Source organism: Scyliorhinus canicula, chromosome 11 (genome assembly GCF_902713615.1).
Source record: "Scyliorhinus canicula chromosome 11, sScyCan1.1, whole genome shotgun sequence".
Taxonomy (NCBI): Eukaryota; Metazoa; Chordata; class Chondrichthyes; order Carcharhiniformes; family Scyliorhinidae; genus Scyliorhinus; species Scyliorhinus canicula.
In genome coordinates, this window is record NC_052156.1 from 103,358,847 (window position 1) to 103,371,627 (window position 12,781).

General features: G+C 47.1%; 1 protein-coding gene across 5 annotated transcripts in view; it reads left to right on the forward strand.

Moving 5' to 3' along the window:
- fgd6 (FYVE, RhoGEF and PH domain containing 6) overlaps window positions 1-12,781 on the forward strand; it is a 243,997-nt gene that overhangs the window by 31,758 nt on the left and 199,458 nt on the right. The window lies entirely within an intron of this gene.

The following is a 12,781-nucleotide window of genomic DNA, read 5'->3' on the forward strand; positions in this document are numbered from 1 at the left end:
CAGCATAAATAAAATGATCATGGCATTTGTGTGGGGAGGGGGTTGGGTAAAAATCCAAGAATCCCCAAATCTACACTGCAAAGGAGGAAAGTTATGGGCGGTCTGGCACTGTTGAATCTACAATACTGCCACTGGGCAGCTAAGGCGGAGAGAGTGAGGGGATGGATACCTGAACCCACCATGGAATGGGTGAGGATGGACGAGTCTTCCTGCAAGGGAACGACCCTTTGGGCTCTCGCCACAGCAGAGCTCCCATACCCGCTTCCCCAACGAAAGGCACAATCTGCCCAGTGGTAGTAGCCACACAAAAGACATGGAACCAGTTGAGGCAACATTTTGGTCTAAACAAGATGGCCCCCATCTGTTTTTAACCACAAATTCCCACCAGCCATGCTTGACACAACCTTTAAAAAATGAAGACAGGACAGGGGGACGCTAACAGTTAGGGACTTTTACATGGGAGACAGGCTAGTGACACTGAGCAAACTGACAGAAGAGCTGGAACTCTGACAGGACAGGAACTTCGGCACCTTCAGGTCAAGGACTTTCTTCGTAAGGAGATAGTGCGATACCCTTGAGAAATGCATTATTAGAGGATCTGATAAACACTGACAGTAAGGAAGGGGGGAACTGTGGGAACATCTACGGACAGTTACTGGACAGGGCAAGACTACCACTGGACGAAGCCACATGAAAGTGGGAGGACGAACTTGGCATGGAAGTGGGTTGGGGACTCTGGAGCGAAGCACTGAGCAGGGCCAACTCCACCTCCTGCTCAAGCCTCATGCAGTTCAAAGTGGTGCACAGAACGCATCTAACCAGAACCCGATTGAACAGGCTCTTCCCGGAGGTGGAAGATGAATGTGAATGATGTCAGGAAGGCCCGGCCAACCATGCCCACATGTTCTGGGCTTGCCCCAGACTTGTAGGGTTCTCGAAATCAATCTTTGAGGGAATGCCCATGGTTGTTGGGGTGAGGGTGGAGCCGTGCCCAAGAGTGGCAGTCTTGGGGTATCTGAATAGCCAGAGCTAGACATGGGGAAGGGGGCCGACGGCTTTGCTTTTGCTTCCCTAATCGCACTCTGGAGAATCCTGCTCGGCTGGCGATCAGCAGCACCACTCCCAGTTGCAGACTGGCTGGCAAGCTTGGCAGAATACCTCCTTCTGGAGAAGATAAAGTACATCATCCGAGGGTCGGAAGAGGGCTTCCTCAAAGCGTGGAGACAATTTGTCGGCCTGTTCCAAGACCTGTTTGAGGCCAACAGTGACTAGGGAGAGACATGGAAGAGCAGAGAAGAACACACGATACTAGGGGGTAGAAAGGGGGAAGGAGGAGGAAGCCCAGGAGAACCACAGGGGGAAGCATGGGGGGAGAGGGGGCAGGAAGGCGCCCCCCCCCCCCCCAAAACTCCGAATCCAGAAGGCCTGCAGCAAAAACCACAGAAGGAGGGAAAAAAGGAGAGGGGGGGGGAGAAAAAGAACGGGAGCTCAGCGATAGAACACCCAGGACGGAGGACGGGAATACCAGGGAAGGGGGAGAGCGAGAAGATATATCAAGAAAGACATACGTACATAGGAAACTGTATAAATTGTAAATATCGGACACTAAAGTTTCACTCTAAAATTGAAAATGCCAATAAAAACATTTTTTAAAAAGTTAAGAATGAGTATGGCAGCGAGAAGGCCTAGCAAAGCAGAGTCACCTTTTCTCCATTGAAAGGTCAGATGTGGGTATTCACTGATGACTGCACAAAATGTTCAGCACCATTTGTGCCTCTTCAGATGATGAAGCAGTCCATGACCGTATGTAGCAACCTGGATAACATTTAGGCTTAGACATAACATTAGTGTCAAACAAGGGTCCAGCAATGACCATCTCCCCATCAAGAGAGAATTCTAACCCTCACCCCTTGACATTCAATGGCAGAACATTTCCCGAATACTGGCCTTGTCAGTGACACTCGCATTCCCTGAAAAACATTCAACAATTACTTATCCACTTATGCATATCAAAGACCACTATTGTTATTTCTCAATATCATGTTTTCTTATCTAGGTGAGAAATGCTGCTGTGAATAGTTCCACATTTTGTCAATATTGCTATGTGGCATACTCATGTGCCCTTCATTTTATCTCTTGCCAGTAGAAAAGGCTGTTTTCACAGCCAATTGCATAATTTATTTGAAGTCATCATGGAAGACGTTATGCTCAGGTTTTTTTGAATCTATATTTTTATTGAAGTTTTTCCATTTTAACAAATGACGCAACAAATCCTCAGAATTGGTACAGTACAGCAAAAAATGTCTTGGCATACATAATACAGAAGAGGACAGGAGAACAACAAGACAGTTACTTCAGTGTGATCACTAAACTTGGTGCCTCCAGATGTATCAATGGATAAACTAGAGAATGAGGGAGAGGAGGATAAGACCATGACAGCATGGTGCACATGATTACTCCCATCGCCCATGAGAATTCAGGATAAGATCGTCATGTTTGGGAGCGCACCGGAACATTTCCCTCATCTCCAGTCGTACAACAGGCATCAATGACACATTGTGACATCCTTTTCTCAGATAAGAAACCTGTCTATACCTTGGCAGGAACCAGTTACTGATTCTTTAACCCCACAATAACAGAAATAAAAAATTACAGAAAAAAGTCACAAGGGCACTAGTTTGAAAAAGATACTTTACATGTAACCACCAGATGCAGCAATACCCAAACTCCGGCACAGTACAGAACGAGCATCATTCCATACGTTAAAACAGAGAAGACCAGCAAATATTTGCACAGTTGGTTCAGATTATAATCTGGTCAGTGCCTCCCAACACTAACCGTGACGTGATGAAAAAGGAAACTACCAGGAGCAGAAGGTCTCAGGATATTAGAGACGAGGATACAGCCATGAGCACATGAACCTCTAGCATATGCCCCCCAGCACAAGACCAAAAATAGAGGGAGAAAGTTGCTCATTTGAACCTCATTTAAGCCTCTACGGACATTGTGGTCAAGAAGGAACATCCCTGGGATAAGGCGGCAAAAGGATATCAACCACAGCACACGATCTGGCCCGGCCCTGTATACTCTTGCACATAGGAGTCAGTCAACCAAGGATACCCACGCCATGCCAAGACTCATTACACAACCAGCCTCGCTCGCCTCTAATCGCATCCAAGGGAGTGCATAAGCCCACTGACACTCAACCGAGGAGAACACATCATCAAGGAGAAGAGGAGTCATGAAGACATCTAACATCTGGGCATCTCTGTGACTCCCCCTCCCGCCTCGAGACACACAGACCAAATTCGTACCTGCTACAGAATGCTACTTATCCAAGTACAGAGCAGAAACCCCCATGAGAGGAACACCAGGAGTAGCCAAAGAACACCAGACAGGACCAATGTCGATGCCATTTCCAAAAGGATACGAGGGGCAGAGCAGTGTAGCCTTATCAGAGACAAAAACACTGCCTCCCCAGGGGACACCAGACTTTAACCCTGGTCTGCACAGACTACTACCTCACCCGTGGAACTCCATATCAAGAATGGGAACAGACCAGGAGCCCCCAAAAGAGGACAACTCTGAGAGGGGAGGGGAAACTTAGTCCGCCACCCACCAGACTCTCCTCCGTCCGACCCATCCAGTTAAGCGACCACAGCCGCCACCCATTCAGCCAAGAGAATATTGAGGAAGACAAATAAGGCACGAATTAATCAATCACACCCAGGCGTGCACCATCGCAAATGTCCCCCTACTCCCAGAGATGCCAACCACAAAGAGGGGTTATAAGAAACCTGGAGCACAGTGGTGAGCACTGTTACTTCACAGCCCCAGGGACATGGTTCAATTTCCGCCTTGGGTCACTATGTACGGAGACTCCACGTTCTCCCCGTGCCTGCATGGGTTTCCTCCGGGTGCTCCGGTTTCCTCTCAAGTTCCAAAAGACGTGCTTGTTAGGTGAATTGGATATTCTGAATTCTCCCTCGGTGTACCCGAACAGGCCAGAGTGTGGCGACTGGGATTTTCACAGTAACTTCATTGCAGTGTTAATGAAAGCCTACTTGAGACAACAATTATTATTATTATTATTATTATTATTATTACATACATAGAAAATAGAAGCAGGAGGAAACTGGGCGGCCCTTCAAGTCTGCTCCCCCATTCATCATCATCATGGCTGATTATTCATTGCGTTTAATACCCTGATCCCACCTTCCCCTCATATCCCTTGATCCCTTTATCCCAAAGAGCTATATCTAATTCCTTCTTGAAATTATGTAATGTTTTCACCTCAACTACGTTTTGTTGCAGTGAATTCCAGATTCACCACTCTCTGGGTGAATAAATTTCTCCTCACCTCGGTCCTAAAAGGTTTACCCCATATCCTCAAACTATGACCTCCCTCACTTTTGTGAACATTCTTTCTGAATCTACCCTATCTACTGATTTTCAGTTTCTGAGAACCCCCTGACTCTTCTAAACTCCAATGCATATAATCCTAACCAATTTAGTGTCTCCTCGTATGACCGAGTCGCCATTCCCTGGAATCAGCCTGTTCACCTTCACTGCACTCCCTCCACAGCAATAAATTCCTTCCCCAGAGAAGGACACAAAATTGTACACACCACTCCAGGTGTGGCCTCACCAATGCCCTATACAATTGTAGTAAAACATGGTGGGGCAGGCAATAAACAAAGAAATAACTGATGCATGTAGAAATGGTACAGCAGTGATCATGAGGGATTTTAATCTACATGTCGATTGGTTTAACCAGGTCGGTCAAGGCAACCGTGAGGAGGAGTTTATGGAATGTATCCACGATAGTTTCCTAGAACAGTATGTAATGGAACCTACGAGGGAACAAGCGGTCCTAGATCTTGTCCTGTGTAATGAGACAGGATTGATTCATGATCTCATAGTTAGGGATCCTCTCGGAAGGAGCGATCACAATATGGTGGAATTTAAAATACAGATGGAGGGTGAGAAAGTAAAATCAAATACTAGTGTTTTGTGTTTAAACAAAGGAGATTACAAGGGGATGAGAGAAGAACTAGCTAAGGTAGACTGGGAGCTAAGACTTTATGGTGGAACAGTTGAGGAACAGTGGAGAACCTTCCAAGTGATTTTTCACAGTGCTCAGCAAAGGTTTATACCAACAAAAAGGAAGGACGGAAGAAAGAGGGAAAATCGACCGTGGATATCTAAGGAAATAAGGGAGAGTATCAAATTGAAGGAAAAAGCATACAAAGTGGCAAAGATTAGTGGGAGATTAGAGGACTGGGAAATCTTTAGGGGGCAACAGAAAGCTACTAAAAAAAGCTATAAAGAAGAGTAAGATAGAGTATGAGAGTAAACTTGCTCAGAATATAAAAACAGACAGTAAAAGTTTTTACAAATATATAAGACAAAAAAGAGTGGCTAAGGTAAATATTGGTCCTTTAGAGGATGAGAAGGGAGTTTTAATAATGGGAAATGAGGAAATGGCTGAGGAACTGAACAGGTTTTTTGGGTCGGTCTTCACAGTGGAAGACACAAATAACATGCCAGTGACTGATAGAAATGAGGCTATGACAGGTGAGGACCTTGAGACGATTGTTATCACTAAGGAGGGAGTGATGGGCAAGCTAATGGGGCTAAAGGTAGACAAGTCTCCTGGCCCTGATGGAATGCATCCCAGAGTGCTAAAAGAGATGGCTAGGGAAATTGCAGATGCACTAGTGATAATTTACCGAAATTCACTAGACTCTGGGGTGGTCCCGGTGGATTGGAAATTAGCAAACGTGACGCCACTGTTTAAAAAAGGAGGTAGGCAGAAAGCAGGAAATTATAGGCCAGTGAGTTTAACTTCGGTAATAGGGAAGATGCTGGAATCTATCATCAAGGAAGAAATTGCGAGGCATCTGGATAGAAATTGTCCCATTGGGCAGACGCAGCATGGGTTCGTAAAAGGCAGGTCGTGCCTAACTAATTTAGTGGAATTTTTTGAGGACATTACCAGTGCAGTAGATAACGGGGAGCCGATGGATGTGGTATATCTGGATTTCCAGAAAGCCTTTGACAAGGTGCCACACAAAAGGTTGCTGCATAAGATAAAGATGCATGGCATTAAGGGTAAAGTAGTAGCATGGATAGAGGATTGGTTAATTAATAGAAAGCAAAGAGTTGGGATAAATGGGTGTTTCTCTGGTTGGCAATCAGTAGCTAGTGGTGTCCCTCAGGGATCCGTGTTGGGCCCACAATTGTTCACAATTTACATTGATGATTTGGAGTTGGGGACCAAGGGCAATGTGTCCAAGTTTGCAGATGACACTAAGATGAGTGGTAAAGCGAAAAGTGCAGAGGATACTGGAAGTCTGCAGAGGGATTTGGATAGGTTAAGTGAATGGGCTCGGGACTGGCAGATGGAATACAATGTTGACAAATGTGAGGTTATCCATTTTGGTAGGAATAACAGCAAATGGGATTATTATTTAAACGATAAAATATTAAAGCATGCCGCTGTTCAGAGAGACTTGGGTGTGCTAGTGCATGAGTCACAGAAGGTTGGTTTACAAGTGCAACAGGTGATTAAGAAGGCAAATGGAATTTTGTCCTTCATTGCTAGAGGGATGGAGTTTAAGACTAGGGAGGTTATGTTGCAATTGTATAAGGTATTAGTGCGGCCACACCTGGAGTATTGTGTTCAGTTTTGGTCTCCTTACTTGAGAAAGGACGTACTGGCGCTGGAGGGTGTGCAGAGGAGATTCACTAGGTTAATCCCAGAGCTGAAGGGGTTGGATTATGAGGAGAGGTTGAGTAGACTGGGGCTGTACTCGTTGGAATTTAGAAGGATGAGGGGGGATCTTATAGAAACATTTAAAATTATGAAGGGAATAGATAGGATAGATGCGGGCAGGTTGTTTCCACTGGCGGGTGACAGCAGAACTAAGGGGCATAGCTTCAAAATAAGGGGAAGTAGATTTAGAACTGAGTTTAGGAGGAACTTCTTCACCCAAAGGGTTGTGAATCTATGGAATTCCTTGCCCAGTGAAGCAGTTGAGGCTCCTTCATTAAATGTTTTTAAGGTAAAGATAGATAGTTTTTTGAAGAATAAAGGGATTAAGGGTTATGGTGTTCGGGCCGGAAAGTGGAGCTGAGTCCACAAAAGATCAGCCATGATCTCATTGAATGGCGGAGCAGGCTCGAGGGGCCGGATGGCCTACTCCTGCTCCTAGTTCTTATGTTCCTTATGTTTATCCCTATTCCTATCCCCTAATTCTGTCATTATGAAGGTCAACATGCCATTTGTTTTACTGCCTGCTGTACCTGCGTACTTACTTTTAGCAACTGATACTGACACCAAAGTCTCACTGAGAATCCACCTCACTCGATTTTCACCCATTTAAGTAATAATCTACCTCCCTAATTTTGCTACCAAAGTGGATAACCTCACATTTATCTACATTATCCTGCATCTGCCATGCATATGCCAACTCACTCAGCCTATCCAAACCCAGCTGAATCATCTCCATATCCTCCTCACAATTTACTCACCCACTCAACTTTGTATCATCTGCACATTTGGAAACAACATCTAGTTCTCTCGTCCAAATCATTGATATATGATGTGAACCTTTGGGGTCCTAGCATAGATTCCTGCGGTACCTCACTAGTCCCTGCCTGCCAAACGAAAAAAGACCTTTTTCATCCTGTTTGCAAAACTGCTTTCTATCCTTCTCAAGACACTACCCCCAATCCCATGCGCTTTGACTTTATATCGCAATCTGCTATGTGAGATCTTGTTGAAATCCTTCTAATAGTCTAAATAAACCACATCCACCAGGTATCCCTGGTCAACATTGCCAGTTACATCTTCAAAGAATTCCAATAGATTTGACAAGCATGATTTCCCCTTCACAAATCCATGCTGACTTTGTCTAATTATAACACTGCTTTCCAAATGTTGTGCTATGAAATCCTTGATAATGGACTCTCGTGACTTCCCTACTACTGATCTTAGAACAAAGAACAATACAACACAGGAACAGGCCCTTCGGCCCTCCAAGCCTGTACCAGTCATGATGCCAACCTTTGCCAAAACCCTCAGCACTTCCTTTTGCCGTATCCCCCTCCATCCATGTGTTTGTCAAGATGCCTTTTGAATGCTGTTAATGTATCTGCTTCCACAACCTCCCCTGGCAACGCGTTCCAGGCACTCGCTGCCATCTGCGTAAAAAACCTGCCTCGCACATCTCCTCTAAACATTGTCCCACGGACCTTAAACCTATGCCCCCTGGGAAAGAGTGTCTGCCCATCCACCCTATCCATGCCCCTCATAACCTTGTCGACCTCTATCAGGTCACCCCTCAACCTCTTGTCTTTCTGATGAAAAGAGTCCACGTCTATTCAGCTTCTCCACATAGCTAACGCCTTCCAGACCAGGCAACATCCTGGCAAACCTCCTCTGCACATGCTCCAAAGCCTCCACATCCTTCTGGTAGTGTGGCAACCAGAATTGTGCACAAAATTCCAATCGCAGCCTTAGCAAGGTTCTGTACAACTGTAGCATGACTTGCCCGTTTTTATACTCGATGCCCCGTCCAATGAAGGCAAGGATTCCGTATGCTTTCTTTGATTACCTTGTCCACTTGTGTTGCCACCTTCAAAGATCTGTGAGGCTCGCTGGTCTTTAGTTCCCCGTTTTCTTTTTACCTCCCTTTTTTAATAGGGTTATGTTAGCTACCCTCCAATCTGTAGGAACCATTCCAGAATCCAAAGAATTTTGGAAAATGACCGCCAATGAATCTACTATTTCTAGGGCTACTTTCTGAAGTACTTAAGGTTCTATTTTACTGAATGGGAACGGCCTTCAATCCCATTAGTTTCCCTAAAACCATTTCTCTACTAATACTAATTTTCTTCAGCTCCTCACTAAAACTCGTGTTTCTCCGAAGCTCTGGTACATTATTCATGTCTTTCTTTGTGAAGGCTGAAGCAAAGTTCGAATTTAGTTCTTCTATCACTTCTTTGTTCCCCATACATGATCTGCTTGGACTTTCATTGGAGATCAGCACTGATTCCCTCAACCCAAAGTAACAGAAATACAAAAGAAAACCTGACACCAATAGTTCTAACTGGGGGATTTCCTCAACCATAGTGAGGACTTGCACAGCCTCACCACCCACCACCCTGCCGTAGCTCTGCTCTTCTCTAAACTAGGTGAGAGATATCTAAAATGCACTCCCTCTTTGTAAATGCAAGGATTACTGCACCAGGAAACAAAAGGCAAGACTGTGCACAGATCTCATGTCACTACCAACAGGGTATGGTTTATACCGTAACAGGATAATGAGCAACCATTGCCTCTGTGCTCATATAGCATCCAACTTTATCAGGAAAAAAAGACAATAACATAAAATCAACAGTATAGTCACAAGGGAATACAGTTCAAGAGTATTGATGAACTGCAGGATAATAGCACCAATTAGCTATTAGCTTGGGAAGGCAAAAACCATGACAGGATCATCGAGCAAGATTCAGGATCTCTCAAGTTCCATCGAACAAAGTGCCTTCACCTCTGTCATGACGTCGCCCTGGCACCCAGGCAGCAAGAAACCTAAGCCCCGGCAGGAGGCAACAACCCGAAGTGTCCACCACTTCCAACACCCCTTGGCGAGCATCGAGCACAAGACAATGCAAGATCAGTGGTCAGGGACTTCAACTGACGCCAGTCCTCGAAGACCAGATATATTGTGCTCCATTGAACTTAATCTCAATTGCGAAAGTATGGTAGCCAACTCTGAGGACTGAAGGTGATCTTTTGTGCAGTGCTTCGATTGATGTGGGCAGGCAGCGCTTGGTGGCCATGAAGGGTGGGATAGCCGAGGGTGTCACTGGTGGGACATGTGTTCTGCGAGGGGCAGTTTGCCAGGGTCGGTGCTGCTAGACACGGTACATGTGTCGACCGGTCAGGGCACACTCCACTGCAGTGGGGCAGCGCCTCTGGGGTGTGCCTGCACCTTGTGGACCATGGGCTGCGCTGGGCCACGCCGACCCCATTGATGGGTTGACTGGGTTGTGTGGGTTCCGGGAGGGGAGGGGGAGAGGCCATATGGTCAGCGGAGCTCTGCTTATCTATGGGCCACAATGGGCAATCAGTGGGGTGTGCAGCCAGATGGCTGCCTTATGGGACAGCACAATGGCCCAGTGGTTAACGCTGCTGCCTCACAGTGCCAGGTTCAAATCTGATATGGGCGACTTCTGATTGGAGTTTGCACGCTCTCCCTGTGTCTCCGTAGTTTTCCCCTGGGTTCCCACGGTCCAAAGATGTGCAGTTAGGTGGATTGGCCGTGCTAAATTGCTCCAAGTGACCAAAAAGTTTAGGTGGGGTTACTGATTTATGGTGATAGGGTTGGCCTGGGTTGGGTGTTTTTACCAACCCAGTTGGTATGGGTGCACAGTGGTTAGCAATTCTGCCTCACAGCGCCAGGCATCCGGGTTCAATTCTTTTTTTTTTATAAATTTAGATTACCCAATTATTTTTTCCAATTAAGGGGCAATTTAGCATGGACAATCCACCTACTCTGCACATTTTTGGGTTGTGGGGGCGAAACCCACGCAGACACGGGGAGAATATGCAAACTCCACACGGACAGTGACCCAGAGCCGGGATCGAACCTGGGACCTCAGCGCCGTGAGGCGGTTGTGCTAACCACTAGGCCACCGTGCTGCCCTCGGGTTCAATTCTAGCCTTGGGTGATTGTGTGGAGTTTGCACTTTCACCCTCTGTCTGCATGGGTTTCCTCTGGGTGCTGTGGTTTCCTCCCACAGTCCAAAGACGTGCAGATTAGGGGGATTGACCACGCTAAATTGCCCTTAGTGTCCAGTATATAGGTTAGATTAATGGGTTATTGGGATAGGGCAGGGAAGTGGACTTGGGTGGAGTGCTCTTTAGGCCGGTGCAGACTTGATGGGCCGAATGGCCTCCTGCACTGTAGGGATTCTAATGGCGGTCCGTGCCCAGCCCTCCCACCCCCTTTCCCTGGCAGACGCCCCAGACGGGCACAACTGGCAGCCCACCATTGCGCCTTTCATAACTTGGTTTACCTCCTCTCCCTCATCGGCCATGGCACCTGTTTCCTGAATGCCGGGTCAGTCCCGTTCATGATATGCTAATAGCTGTTACTGTACAATTTGCATGTTTACGCCGACGCTCACATCGCTATCGAGGCGCTGGAGCATTATGTTTCATTGGGCACGCAGCGCTGACCTCGATTTTCAGCTGATGTGTAAGTCACTGCCCGATCAAAAATTATCACAAGTAGTGGCAAATAACAGAAAAAGAAATCACTGTGGTTTACTTAATTTACAAAATCTGTCTAAAGTAACTAAACTTCATAGGACTTTGATAATAATTTTTTTTTTTAATAAACAATTTTATTGAGGTAGTTTTTGGCTTTATAAACAGTTACAGACATCATCAGAAAGGAAGCAAAAAAGGCAAAAATGTGCAAGCATCCACGTACTTTCAATACTTCCATCATACCGTATTGCACAAGCCCGCTCCCCTCCCACCCGTACTACCCGCCATATTTTCCCTCCTACTCTACTCTACCCCCCCCCCCCCCCCCCTCCCCCCACCCCCCTGCTGACGCTCACTCTCCCGCAAAGAAGTCAATAAATGGTTGCCACCTCCGGGTGAACCCCTGCACAGATCCCCTCAAGGCGAACTTAATTTTTTCCATCCCCAGGAAACTTGACATGTCCGCAAGCCACCACTCAGTCTTCGGGGGCTTTGAGTCCCTCCACGCCAATAATATTCGTCGCCGGGCTATCAGGGAAGCAAAGGCCAGCACATCGGCCGCTTTCTCCCCCTGGACGCCCGGGTCTTCCGAAACCCCAAAAATTGCCACCCCTGGACTCATCACCACCCTTGTTTTTAGCACCTGGGACATGACCCCCGCAAATCCCTCCCAGTACCCCCTCAGCTCAGGGCATGCCCAAAACATGTGCACATGGTTCGCTGGTCCTCCCGCGCACCTAGCGCATTTGTCCTCTATCCCGAAAAATTTGCTCATCCGAGCCACCGTCATATGGGCCCGGTGAACGACCTTAAATTGGATCAGCCCGAGCCTTGCACATGTCGCGGTCGAGTTTACCCTACTCAGGGCCTCTGCCCACAGCCCATCCTCCATTTCCCCGCCTAGCTCCTCCTCCCATTTAAGTTTCAGTTCCTCTGTCTGGGACCCTTCCTCCCTCATGAGCACCTTATAAATACCTGAGACTCTACCCTCCCCTTCGTCCCTCCCAGAGACTATTCTGTCTAGGATCCCCATTGGCGGGAGGCGCGGGAAAGATGGGACCTGTCTACGAACAAAGTCCCGCAGCTGTAGGTATCTAAAATCATTTCCCCCTACCAACCCAAATTTCTCCTCCAAGCTCCTCAAACTCGCGAAGCTCCCTTCCAGGAACATATCACCCACCCTTCCCGCCCCTGCTCGCCGCCATACTCGGAACCCCCCATCCATACTGCCGGGGGAAAACCGATGGTTGTCGCAGATTGGCGCCCAGACAGACGCCCCCATCTCCCCCACATGCCTCCTCCACTGGCCCCATATCCGCAGGGTCGCCACCACTACCGGGCTGGTGGTGTACTTGGCCGGCGGCAGCGGTAGAGGAGCCGTGACCAGGGCTTCCAAACTGGAGCCGGACTTTGATAATAATTTGACGTGTCAAGGAAATGTGGATTGAAAACATGGTGTTGTTTTTTTTACCATTTCTATTTTGATTTCTGACCCTT